Here is a 12,591-nt window from a genome sequence, read left to right as displayed (position 1 = left end):
TTAAAAAATTTTTAAGGACTTATAGCCTCCACTTTTTCTCAGCTGTTAAAATTGGGAGCCAAGGAAAAACTAGCTCCATCATCACAATTTATCTTATTTCCCACCTTCTAGACAGCTGCGCCACTCGAATCACAACTACAGGTAATCCTCGACTTAAACCCATTCGTTTAGCGACTATTTGAAGTTAACATGCCACTAGAAAAGGTGACTTTCAACCACCTCTCACCTTTAGGACCATTGCAACGTCCCCGAAGTCACGTGATCAAATTTTGGTCACTCGGCAACCAGCATGGCTGGAAAAAAAAAATTGGGTTCGACTCACTTAACTGCCTTGCTTAACAACAGACATTCTGTGTCAGCCTCTGCTTTGCTGCTGCTTCGGCTGCCATTGAAACGGGGAGGGGGGGGCATGGTATTTGGGAGGGGATTACTACTTGTGCTGGAGGAAGATTCTGGAGTTGCTGCTGCCTGTCTTACTGCGTATGCGGAGGAGGTTTCCCGCCAAGGCCAACGGCACCGACATTCCATCTTGGTGATGCCTTTCGAAGTTATCTCACACCTGACACTTGGGAGAATTATGATTGGACTGTGACTGGGATGCCAAGGGGTGGGGAAATGGGTTATTCTATATATCACTTGCTTTCGCGCCTAAATAATCAGTCTTCGCTTTGCTACGCTTCTGACCATTTATAATTGGTAAAAGTACACTTGATTTCTATCAATGGAGTCTTGTGGTTTTCTTTCCTAATTACTCAATGGAGGAGTGCTGACATTCTGGTTTGTATTGTTTGAGGTCGTAAGTCAAGGACTACCTGTATAGCACTGAGGAAAATGACGACGATGTGCAGGTAGTCCTCGAATTGCGACCACAATTTCTGTTGTTAAGTGACACATTTGTTAAGTGAGTTTTGCCCCTGTTTTACCACAGTTGTTAAGCGAATCACTGCGGTTGATTCACTGCACTTAACCCGGTTGTTAAGTGAATCTGGCTTCCCCATTGACTTGGCTTGTCAGAAGGTCACAAAAGCGGATCACACGACCCCTGGGCAATGCAAGCCTCATAAGTATGTACCAATTGCCCAGTATCTGAATTCTGATCCTGTGGCCATGGGGAAGCTGCAAGGGTTATAAATGTGTAAACCCATCATCATCATCATTTTTTGCAGTGCCACAGTTACTAAATGAATTGTTGTAAACCGAGAACTACCTGTATTGACATAGGGAAGGAACAGACCATAATCTGCCATTCTGGTCCAATGCGGTTTGGCAGGTGTGATTGACGTTAGCCTAATGCAGTGTTTCTCAACCTTGGCAACTTGAAGATGTCCGGACTTCAACTCCCAGAATTCCCCAGCCAGCGAATGCTGGCTGGGGAATTCTGGGAGTTGAAGTCCGGACATCTTCAAGTTGCCAAGGTTGAGAAACACTGCACTAGTGTATCTATTTGTGCCCTGTTCCCCTTGGGAGTCCCCTCTGGACATATACACCAGAGATCCATTGCTACCGGTTTGCATCGGTTTGAGCGAACCGGTTAGTGGAAATTGCAACTGGGTTGCCAAACCGGTAGCGATGGCAGGCTCGCCACTCCCCTGAACCGGTTCCCCAATTGCCGCAGCATGTTTTACGACATTTTTAATGTTCTGTGCATGCACAGACCTATTTACAGCAACTTCGCATGCGCAGAGAGCAAATCGCGTGCGCACCAAACCAGCAGTGACGTCCGCAAATATCCACTCCTGATATATACATCTAACAACTTAGCTCAGGGGTTCCCAATCTGTAGGCTGTGGGCCACTACCGAGCCATGGCCTCTTGGCCACTGGGCAACATGTCTGGATGGCCCATGGACATGCGTGTATGAATGCAGACACCCCGCTTGTGATAGCATTGCTGTACCCCATGGGCTCTACCATTGCTGGAATCACCACACGGGCTCTACTGTTCCCATCCTGTTTGCATTGTGCGCATGCTCATGATCCCATTCATGCGCGTGGTCCAAGGGTGGGTTTCAGGCGGTTTGTGGCGGTCCCCGCGAACCGGTTGGTCGGCGAACCCAGAAGTAAGTAACTTCCGGGAACGCCGAAGGATCCACCCGCCCGCCCGCGTTTCTTACCCGGTTTTGACGAGTTCTGCGCTTCCACGCATGCGCAGAACGCATACAGCGCCTGCGCGATCCTCCAGGAGCAGCTGGAGTATCGCACAGGCGCTAGTACGCATGCGTGCACTACGCGCGTGCACGAGGACGCCGCCGGCCCCGTTCCAACCGAACCGGTTGGAACAGGGCGAGAAACCCACCCCTGGCGTGGTCCCATTTGCACATGCGCATGCGTGCGTAAATGCACTGCCCCTCCCTCCCACTCCTCTGGGCCACTAACCCAGAAAGGTTGGGGAACTCTGACTTAGTCCAAAATTTCATTTCCCCGCACGAGCCCCTTCGCCTCTCCAAGACCCCCGATCATAGAACCAGAAAACTCATCCAGTGATTATTATTTTATTGCCACTAAATCGGTGTTTCCCAACCTTGGCAACTTTAAGTCCTGTGGACTTCAACTGGCTGGGGGATTCTGGGAGTTGAAGTCCACAGGATTTAAAGTCGCCAAGATTGCAAAACACTGCACTAAATCATCTTCCTGAGGTTTTGTTGGATATCTTTACTGAAGACCGTGAGGAAAACGAATGCATAACTGAATTGTGCTGGAATCCGATGTCCTCCTGTTTATTAAGTACATATTACTGGATTTCTATTAAAACTGAACGGCAGAGAGATAGACTCAACAGATGGCCCGCTGCCTGGCATAAGAAGAACTGAATAGTGTTTAAACTTTTTATGTTTATAGTTTTTTATTAATTTATAATATGACGAGGGGTAGGATTCACTTACGTTCCCTACCAATTCAGAAATGTGAGTGTGCGTGTTGCAGGAACTGGGTATGTCTAGTTTGATGAAAAGAAGGACTAGGGGAGACATGATAGCAGTGTTCTGATATCTCAGTGGTTGCCACAAAGAAGAGGGAATCAAACTATTCTCCAAAGCACCAGAGGATAGAACAAGAAAAGAGTAAGGTTCTACATTTAGGCAAGAAAAATGAAATGCACAGGTACAGTATAGGTGGTACCTTGCTCAATAGTAGTAACTGTGAGAAGGATCTTGGAGTCCTAGTGGACAACCATTTAAACATGGCCAGCCATGTGCAGCAGCTGCCAAAAAAAGCCAACACAGTTCTAGGAGCCAAGGTGGCGCAGTGGTTAAATGCAGCACTGCAGGCTACTGCTAGATCAGCAGGTCAGCGGTTCAAATCTCACCGGCTCAGGGTTGACTCAGCCTTCCATCCTTCCGAGGTGGGTAAAATGAGGACCCAGATTGTTGGGGGCAATATGCTGACTCTCTGTAAACCGCTTAGAGAGGCCTGTAAGGCCTATGAAGCGGTATATAAGTCTACTGCTATTGCTATTGCTATTGCTAGGCTGCATCAACAGAGGGATAGAATCAAGATCACGTGAAGTGTTAATACCACTTTATAAGGTCTTGGTAAGGCTACACTTGGAATACTGCACTCAGTTTTGGTTGCCACGATGTAGAAAAGATGCAGAGACTCTAGAAAGAGTGCAGAGAAGAGCAACAAAGAGGATTAGAGGACTGGAGACTAAAACATATGAAGAACGGTTGCAGGAACTAAATATATCTAGTTTAATGAAAAGAAGGACTAGGGGAGACATGATAGCAGTCTTCCAATATCTCAGGGGTTGTCACAAAGAAGAGGGAATCAAACTATTCTCCAAGGCACCTTAGTGTAGAACAAGAAGCAATGAGTGGAAACTAATCAAGGAGAAAAGCAACTTAGAACTGAGGAGAAATTTCCTGACAGTTTGAACAATTAATCAGTGGAACAGCTTGCCTCCAGAAGTTTGAATGCCCCAACACTGGAAGTCTTTAAGAAGATGTTGGATAGTCATTTGTCTGAAATGGTATAGGGTTTCCTGCCTAGACAGGGGGTTGGACTAGAAGACCTCCAAGGTCCCTTCCAACTCTTCTCTTCCTATCCTATCCTATCCTATCCTATCCTATCCTATCCTATCCTATCCTATCCTATCCTATCCTATCCTATCCATTCTTATTCTGTTCTGTTCTGTTCTGTTCTGTTCTGTTCTACTCTACTCTACTCTACTTTACTCTACTCTACTCTAATTATGATCAGGGATGATGACAATGAATTCTTTCTAGCTAGGAAGACAAGTTTTAGCCCACCAACCTCTGGAGAACTTCCTCCCCATGAGCGAGATTCTAGCCTTAGTGAATTCAGCATCCTTCCTATCCCATCCTTTGGCTTCCCACATCACCAATCAGGTCCTCCTTTGGTCCGAGTGGCAATCCTGGTGGTAGAACCGCCATTTCATTTTTCACAATTTTTCTTTTCTTTTTCTTTTTGCAAAGGTGCCCACTTGCTCCCTTAGTGAAATGCCACCCACGGATCTTTTAGCAGGCATAAGTGCAAAATGCAGCTTCAATGGAGACGCTGGAAATTGATTGAAAGCAGTGTTGAAACCTTTTAAAAGTTCTCCCTGGGAATTCTTTGGATTTATGGCTTTATGCTAAGCGTCCTTTGTTCAATGCAATTAATTTGAGGTGGGCTTTGCTTGTCTCCAAGGCTCCAGTCCTCATTGTCTCCGGCCCCCGAAAGGTTAAAAACTCCCCCCTTTGAATAAAAAAAACAACAGCATCTCCCATTTTCTGCATCTATGCAATTGATTAGCCAGGTTTAGCTTTGAGGATGATTACAAATAATCCTCAACTTACGACCACAGCCTAAAATTTATGTTGCCAAGTGAGACATCGGTTAAGTGAGTTTTTATGAATTTATGAATTTTCCTACCACAGTTGTTAAGTGAATCACTGCTGTTGTAAAGATAGTCACTCGGTTGTTAAGTGAATCTGGCTTGTCATTGCTTGTCAGAAGGTCGCCAGAGGGCATCATGTGGCCGTGGGACACAGCCAGGGGTGGGTTTCTCGCCCCGTTCCAACCGGATCGGTTGGAACGAGGCCGGCGGCGTCCTCGCGCATGCAGCGGCGCGCGCGTGCACGCACGCGGCGCGCGCATGCGTATTAGCGTCTGCGCGATGCTCCAGCTGCTCCTGGAGGATCGCGCAGGCGTTCTGCGCATGCGTGGAAAGCGCGAAATTCAAAAAAACCGGGTAAGGAGCGGGCGCGGGTGTGCGGGCGCGCGCGGGCGCGGGGGGGGGCTTCGCCGTTCCCGGAAGTTACTTACTTCCGGGTTCGGCGACCAACCGGATCGCAGGGACCGGTGCGAACCGGTTGAAACCCAGCCCTGGACACAGCAATGGTCGTAAACATGAACCAGTTGCCCAGCACCTGAATTTTGATTTTTGAAGGTCGCAAGTAATTGTGAAAAGGCAACTGGGGGAGCAGATAATTAACAATCTGGACTCTCCGCATGTCGTCCTTAGTGAAGCATGAAATGAAGCGTCTTCATTTCCTGCATTGGAGGAGGAGAGCACATCATTCTCCTTCTCTCCTGGCCACTTTTTACAGAACCACAACTGAGATTGATTTAACAATCACCTGTTTGGTTTGGTGGCCGCAGTGCCTCAGATAGAAAGTCCATACAGAGAGTGGTGAAGACAGTGGAGATTACAGGAAGCTTGCTTTCTGTTACTCAGGATACCGCTCAGGAAGGAAGGAGGGAAGGAAGGAGAGAAGGAGGGAAGGGGAAGGAGGGAGGGAAGGAAGGAGGGAAGGGGAAGGAGGGAGGGAAGGAAGGAGGGAAGGAAGGGGAGTAGGAGAGAAGAAACGAGGGAAGGAAAGAGGGAGGGAGGGAAGAAGAAGTAGGACCGTTGTAAGATAAGATGGATCTATGGGATGGTAAGAAAGCAATCTTCAAGTATATTCTCAACTGTAGGGAAAAATTGTTATAAATACATATTATTAATAACAGTTATGAGATCATATAATTGTGAATATATATATGAAATTGATAAAATAAAATAATAATAATAAAAAAGGATACCGCTTACAAATACTATGTGCTTAGAGGATTGTTATATTCCCCACACACCCACTTTACGGTCTGCTTCTGTTGCTCCCCTCTGGGAGGAGTTTTCGAAGTATTTCTAGCAGGTCTACCAGATTCTGTAACAGCTTTGTTTGTATATGTATACATCCGAACTAGACTGTGTTGCTTCTTTGTATCATAGGTGTTCTGACCCCCTCCTCCGTCCAGTAATGAATGCCGAGATAAGCTTAAATGAGAATGTCCTTTAATAACAAGTCCAGGCTCTTGGTGGCTGAAAGCCAAGTAAACAAACAGATAAGGACTTTGGCAGCACGTCCGACAAACCTTGGCAGCAATGCAAACAAACTCTGGCAGCAATCCAGCCTGCCAAGTTAGTTTCTCTTTAGTCCAAGCGTTGACTTCTGCAAGAAGGGCATGGCACAAGCAGTCTCTTTTATAGTCTGGAGTGGAGCCTAATGACCATCAGCTGAGCGTAATTACCTCCTGTAATTACGTAGTTGTTCTTGACGTCGAGTAGCTCTTCGATGGCGTGCATCCTGGAACAACTCACAGTTGGTTTCTGGATCACTCTCCCTTGTCTCCTCTCCACTGATCCAAGGCTCAGGCGCCACCTGGTGGCCAACCAGTCTCTCTGCTCGGAGTCAGAACCCTGTCCAGGGTCCTCCACATCCTCCAGGGCCGACTCATAGGGCCCCTTGCTGTCGGCGTCTGGGGGCAGCTCCAACGGCTCCTGCTGGGCCACAATATGTAGGTCTATGCATATTTATTTGTTTTATCATGTTTATGTTGTGTACATTAGAGGTGGAGACCTGCATGCAATGAAATTTCATTTTAATGTATGATGATTAGTGTGCATTCAAAGTGAAATAAAGTTATTCAAAGCCTCTAAGTCTAAAAATGGTCATAAGTCATATTTTTCAGGGCCATCGTAACTTTGAACGGTCGCTAAATGAACCGTTGTAAGTCGAGACTACCTGCATTTGTATCATATGCTGCCTTTCCTGCAGGAGGGTCAGCTGTAGGCAACGTAGGTGCGGTTGCCCTTTGATTTTTCTCTCCAGAACAACAACCCTGTAGAGAAGGCAGGGCGGGGAGAAAGTGGCTGGGCAGTGAATTATGGTTGCTGAGGTTACACTGAACGCCGTGGGGCAGATTGGTTTTGCCTATGCCGATACTCTTCGACTTACGACCGTAGCTGAGCCCAAAAATTCAGGCGCTAAACAAGCTAGTTGTTAAGTGAGTTTTGCCCCATTTTATGACTTCTCTTGCCAAAGTTGTTAAGTGAATCATGCAGTTCTTCCCCCACTGACTTTGCTTGTCAGACGTTTGCAAACCCTAAACCCATGGGAGCAAGCCGATGGCGTGTGTGCCAGGGGTGGCAGACAGAGCCCTCTCTGTGGGCACATGTCCCGTTGCCAGCTGCTCTTTCAGTTTCCAGCACATGCATGCACACCAGCAATCTTTGCACATGCCAGAGCCCCAGAATCCCAAAGACCAGCTGGCCAGTGCACATGCGCGTGCCGGCCACCTGGTCTTTGGGATCCAGCACGCATGAAGACCAGGTGGCATGCATGCGCCAGAAGCCAGAAGACCAGGTGCCTGGCCTGCACATGCACACCGATCAGCTGGTCTTCGGAGTTCCTGGGCCCTGGCGCACATGTGCATACATGCACACAAGCGCACACATGTTCCAGTTTGGGCACTCGGTGCCGAAAAGGTTCGCCCTCACTTCCCTAACCCCTGTTCTAGAGCCTCAGCATCTTTTTAATAGTGTGGTGACCAAAACTGGATCCAGTATTCTAGATCTTCAGGTCTTACTAATACCTGACATGATTGATTGAATCCCTCTGTTAATGCAACTTAGTGTCAGGGTTCCAGATAACATCCAAAATTAAATCAGAGTCCAAGGCAAAGCATTGCTCAAAAGTTCCAATTTATTAAGAGAGACATGTTGGCACATCTGTGGGAAACCCGAATCTGAAAACTTCCTGGTTTTCCCCACCCAGTTGAGAGTTCAAGATCCTGCCCCCCTCCACCCACAAGTCCATCACATGCGCCAATCTCCCACTGCCACGCTGGCATCTTCCACCCATCCAGTTCCGGTCAGGTACAGAGGTGCAGAGACAAAGGATGACCTTGGCTTTCTAGAAAGAATTTTCTTTTGGCAACATCATGTTCTAGGTGGTTAGGGTGCAATACTGCAGGCCACTTCAACTGACTGTTATCTGCAGTTCAGCGGTTCAAATCTCACCGGCTCAAGGTTGACTCAGCCTTCCATCCTTCTGAGGTGGGTGAAATGAGGACCCGGATTGTTGAGGGCGATATGCTGACTCTGTAAACCGCTTAGAGAGGGCTGAAAGCCCTATGAAGCGGTATATAAGTCTAACTGCTATTGCTAACTGCTATTGCTCTACTCCTTACTATTCCCCTTCCCAATTCCCCACTAATGAAACAGCCTAGTAGAATAGAATATTAGTGTGGCAGGCCAAAAGGAACCAGCTGCAGGGCTGACACTTAGTTCTTTTGGTGGTGGCTGAATACTGTTGGCTCATATTTAATTGGGATCCTCCAAGATCCCTCTCATAGTTACCCCTCTCCAACCCCTTCTAGGAGAGGAGGCAGATGGAATAGAGAGATGTGCTTTCTTGGATCTAAGGATCTTTGGATAGCAGAAACTTGGATCTAAGGATCTTTGGATATGGGAGGTCTAAACCGCTTGGCAGATGGACTTAAATCATCTCACTCCGTAGAGAGCAGGTCTCAGATTTCATCCTAGTGAACACATTAGGGCTTTTGGAAAGCACCCAAAATGCCAGCCAAGATTGGCTCGAATTTATTTATTTGCCCTATTTATAAATCACACGCTCCCGGCAAGCCAGCTCCACGGGCAATGGAGAACAAGAATATCTGACAATAAAATACCCTTCAAACATGTCATTAATGGATCCCTAAATAATGTCAGGGCTGCTAAAGATCTCCTGCTATAAAACCATCAAATAACTGTGTATAAAATAAAACCAGAAAAGCAAATAGAGGAGGTCGTGTATATATATAGTTTTATTTCCTTAAAAGCCAAATGGTTTTATTATTTATTTATTTAGCATGCGATGAGAACATGACAGAAGTAAAAATATACCCACAATGCACATAATTATATACCATTCTTCAACAGGAATACCACAGTGGCCTCATAACTGGATGTCCAATTCAACACTCCAGGCATATACAATACAATAGAATAGCAGAGTTGGAAGGGACCTTGGAGGTCTTCTAGTCCAACCCCCTGCCTAGGCAGGAAACCCTATACCGTTCCAGACAAATGGCTATCCAACATCTTCTTAAAGACTTCCAGTGTTGGGGCATTCACAAGTTCTGGAGGCAAGCTGTTCCACTGATTAATTGTTCTAACTGTCAGGAAATTTCTCCTCAGTTCTAGGTTGCTTCTCCCCTTGATTAGTTTCCACCCATTGCTTCTTGTTCTACCCTCAGTGCCTTGGAGAATAGTTTGACTCCCTCTTCTTTGTGGCAGCCCCTGAGATATTGGAACACTGATATCACCTGTCATTGCTTCGTACAGATCTTCTAGAGCAGGGGTGTCAAATACAAGATCCACGGGGTGATTGTGATTGGATCTGGTCCATGGGGCCATCTTGGAAAATGTAAGGGGGTGGCCCATGGCGCTTCAGCCCGGTTTACCTAATGTGAAGAAGAAACATCGGGCCAGTGTGGCTTCAGCCCGATCTACCCAGTGCAAAGAGGAAACATGCCAGCAGTTTGGGCAGTGGCGTCAAGCTGGCCACGCCCATCCAGTCGACCACGCCCAGCGAGTGGCGTCAAGCTGGCTGCACCCACCCAGTTGGCCATCCCACCTGGCCCCACCGAGGTCAACCACAGCCCTGATGCAACCTTCAATGAAATTGTGTTTGACACTTCTGTTCTAGGGAACCAGAGAACAGGTGCTCACTAAGAAAGGATTTTTCGAAATGACTATCAGATGATTAGTATTTTTTATACAGTAATTAACACGCTCTGATGCTAAGGAGTTCTACTTCCCCTCCCCACCTGAAAAGAACTCTGTTCCAACTGCCAGTTGCCTTATATTAACATGCTCTGATGCTAAGGAGTTAAACATTCTACTCCCCCTCCTCACCTGAAAAGAACTCTGTTCCAACAGCCAGTTGCCTCACATTCTGTTACCTCAGTTCAAACTGGCAGATATTCCACTCCTTCACTCAGGAGTAGTCTGGGGCTACTTACAGTACTAAACGTCAGTACCTCACCAAAATGTCTATGCCTTCCACCTATGGAACTGCCTCCGGACTCAAGGCGGTGGGACTGATATTCCCTTTCAATCACCAACCACCACTGAGCCAACGGATTATGAACTGAATTTCTCCTGCATAGCCCGATCACATAGCTTCATCGCGAAGCACAGGTATCCAGCTAGTAGTTTGTATATCAGCACTACAATCGCAACGAGGGGAATCTTTCCAGACTCAATGATACAGGGCAGTATCAGTTCTTCTTCCTGTATCAAACCTAATTCTGTTCAATTTGGTCCAGACACAGCGAGGTGGGTCAAAACCAGGCAGTTCGGTAGAAGGATCACTAATGATCAGGACATAAGAATGCAGTACTGCAGGCTACTTTTGCTGACTGCCAGCTACCTGCAATTTGTCAGTTCAAATCTCACCAGGCTCAAGGTTGACTCAGCCTTCCATCCTTCCGAGGTGGGTAAAATGAGGGTCCAGATTGTTGGGGACAAGAGGCTGACCCTGTAAACTGCTTAGAGGGGGCTGAAAAGCACTGTGAAGAGGTATATAAGCAGTGGTGAAATTCATTTTTTTTTACTACTGGTTCTGTGGGCATGGCTTGGTGGGCGTGGCTTGGTGGGCGTGGCAGAAGGATACTGCAAAATCTCCATTCCCACCCCACCCCAAGGGAAGGATACTGCAAAATCTCCATTCCCAGCCAGAGGTGGCATTTGCCGGTTCTCCAAACCACTCAAAATTTCTGCTACCAGTTCTCCAAACTACTCAAAGTTTCCGCTACCATTTCTTCAGAACCTGTCAGAACCTGCTGGATTTCATCCCTGTACTGTATATAAGTGCTGTTGCTATTCCTCTCTCCGGGAATTCTGGGGGTTAAAGTGAATAGCTTAGTAAGAACTGGGCCTCAGCTCCCTCCCTTCCAAATTTTGAGGGACCCACACCATCCTGGTCCTTCTTGACCTCTCAGCGGCTTTCGATACCATCGACCATGGTATCCTTCTGCGACGACTGCGGGAGGTGGGAGTGGGAGGCACCGTGCTACGGTGGTTCTCCTCCTACCTCTCGGACAGGTCGCAGTCGGTGTTAGTGGGTGGGGAGAGATCGTCCCCAAGGCCCCTAAATTATGGGGTGCCGCAGGGTTCGGTCTTATCCCCCCTACTATTTAACATCTACATGAAACCGCTGGGAGAGATCATCCGCAGGCACGGGATCAGATACCATCAATATGCGGACGATACTCAACTGTATCTGTCCGCCCCGTGCCAAATCAATGAAGCGGTTGACGTGATGGGCCGGGGTCTTGAAGCCGTTATGGACTGGATGAGGGTTAACAAGCTTGTGCTCAACCCAGAAAAGACCGAGTGGCTGTTGTGTTTCCCTCCCAAAGATTTGGCCAATATTCCAACACTCAGGCTGGGGGGTCAAATTCTACACCCCTCAGAGAGGGTCCGCAACTTGGGAGTCCTCCTGGATCCACAGCTGTCATTCGACCACCATTTAACGGCTGTGACCAGGGGGGCATTCGCCCAGGTACGCCTGGTGCGCCAGTTGCGACCCTACCTGAACCGGGAGGCCCTCACAACAGTCACTCGGGCCCTTGTGATCTCTAGGCTGGAATACTGCAATGTGCTCTACATGGGGCTGCCCTTGAGGAGCATCCGGCGACTTCAGCTAGTGCAGAACGCAGCCGCGCGAGTGATTGCGGGTGCACCCCGATTCACCCGCATAACACCTATCCTCCGCGAGCTGCGCTGGCTACCTGTCGATCTCCGGATGCGCTTCAAGGTGCTATTAATCACCCATAAAGCCCTACATGGCAGTGGATCTGGATACTTGAGAGACCGCCTTCTGCCAATTACCTCCCTACGACCTATAAGATCCCATAGATTAGGCCTCCTCCGCATTCCATCGGCCAGCCAGTGTCGGCTGGCAACCACAAGGAGGAGGGCCTTCTCAGCAGTAGCCCCGACCCTTTGGAACGAGCTCCCCGTGGAGATTCGTACCCTCTCCACCGTCCAGGCCTTCCGCACTGCCTTGAAGAACTGGCTCGCCCGTCAGGCCTGGGGATAAGAATCGCTACCCCGCCCGAATGATGAATGGATGTTGCTTACTATTTTATTATATGTTGTTGTCTTAATGTTGTATTCCCCTCCCCCTGGTTTTCTGTGAGCCGCCCTGAGTCCCCTCAGGGAAAAGGGCGGCCTACAAATGCTAATAAAACCTAAAAACCTAAACCTAAACCATGTCAAGAAGCATTTAGAGTTCCGCAAAACGGTTTTTAAATGGAAAGG

The sequence above is a fragment of the Thamnophis sirtalis genome, unplaced genomic scaffold (genome assembly GCF_051295495.1).
Source record: "Thamnophis sirtalis isolate CommonGarterSnake01/CBP01778 unplaced genomic scaffold, rThaSir2_p1.2 scaffold_5, whole genome shotgun sequence".
Classification (NCBI taxonomy): Eukaryota; Metazoa; Chordata; class Lepidosauria; order Squamata; family Natricidae; genus Thamnophis; species Thamnophis sirtalis.
This window is presented reverse-complemented; position numbering follows the sequence as displayed.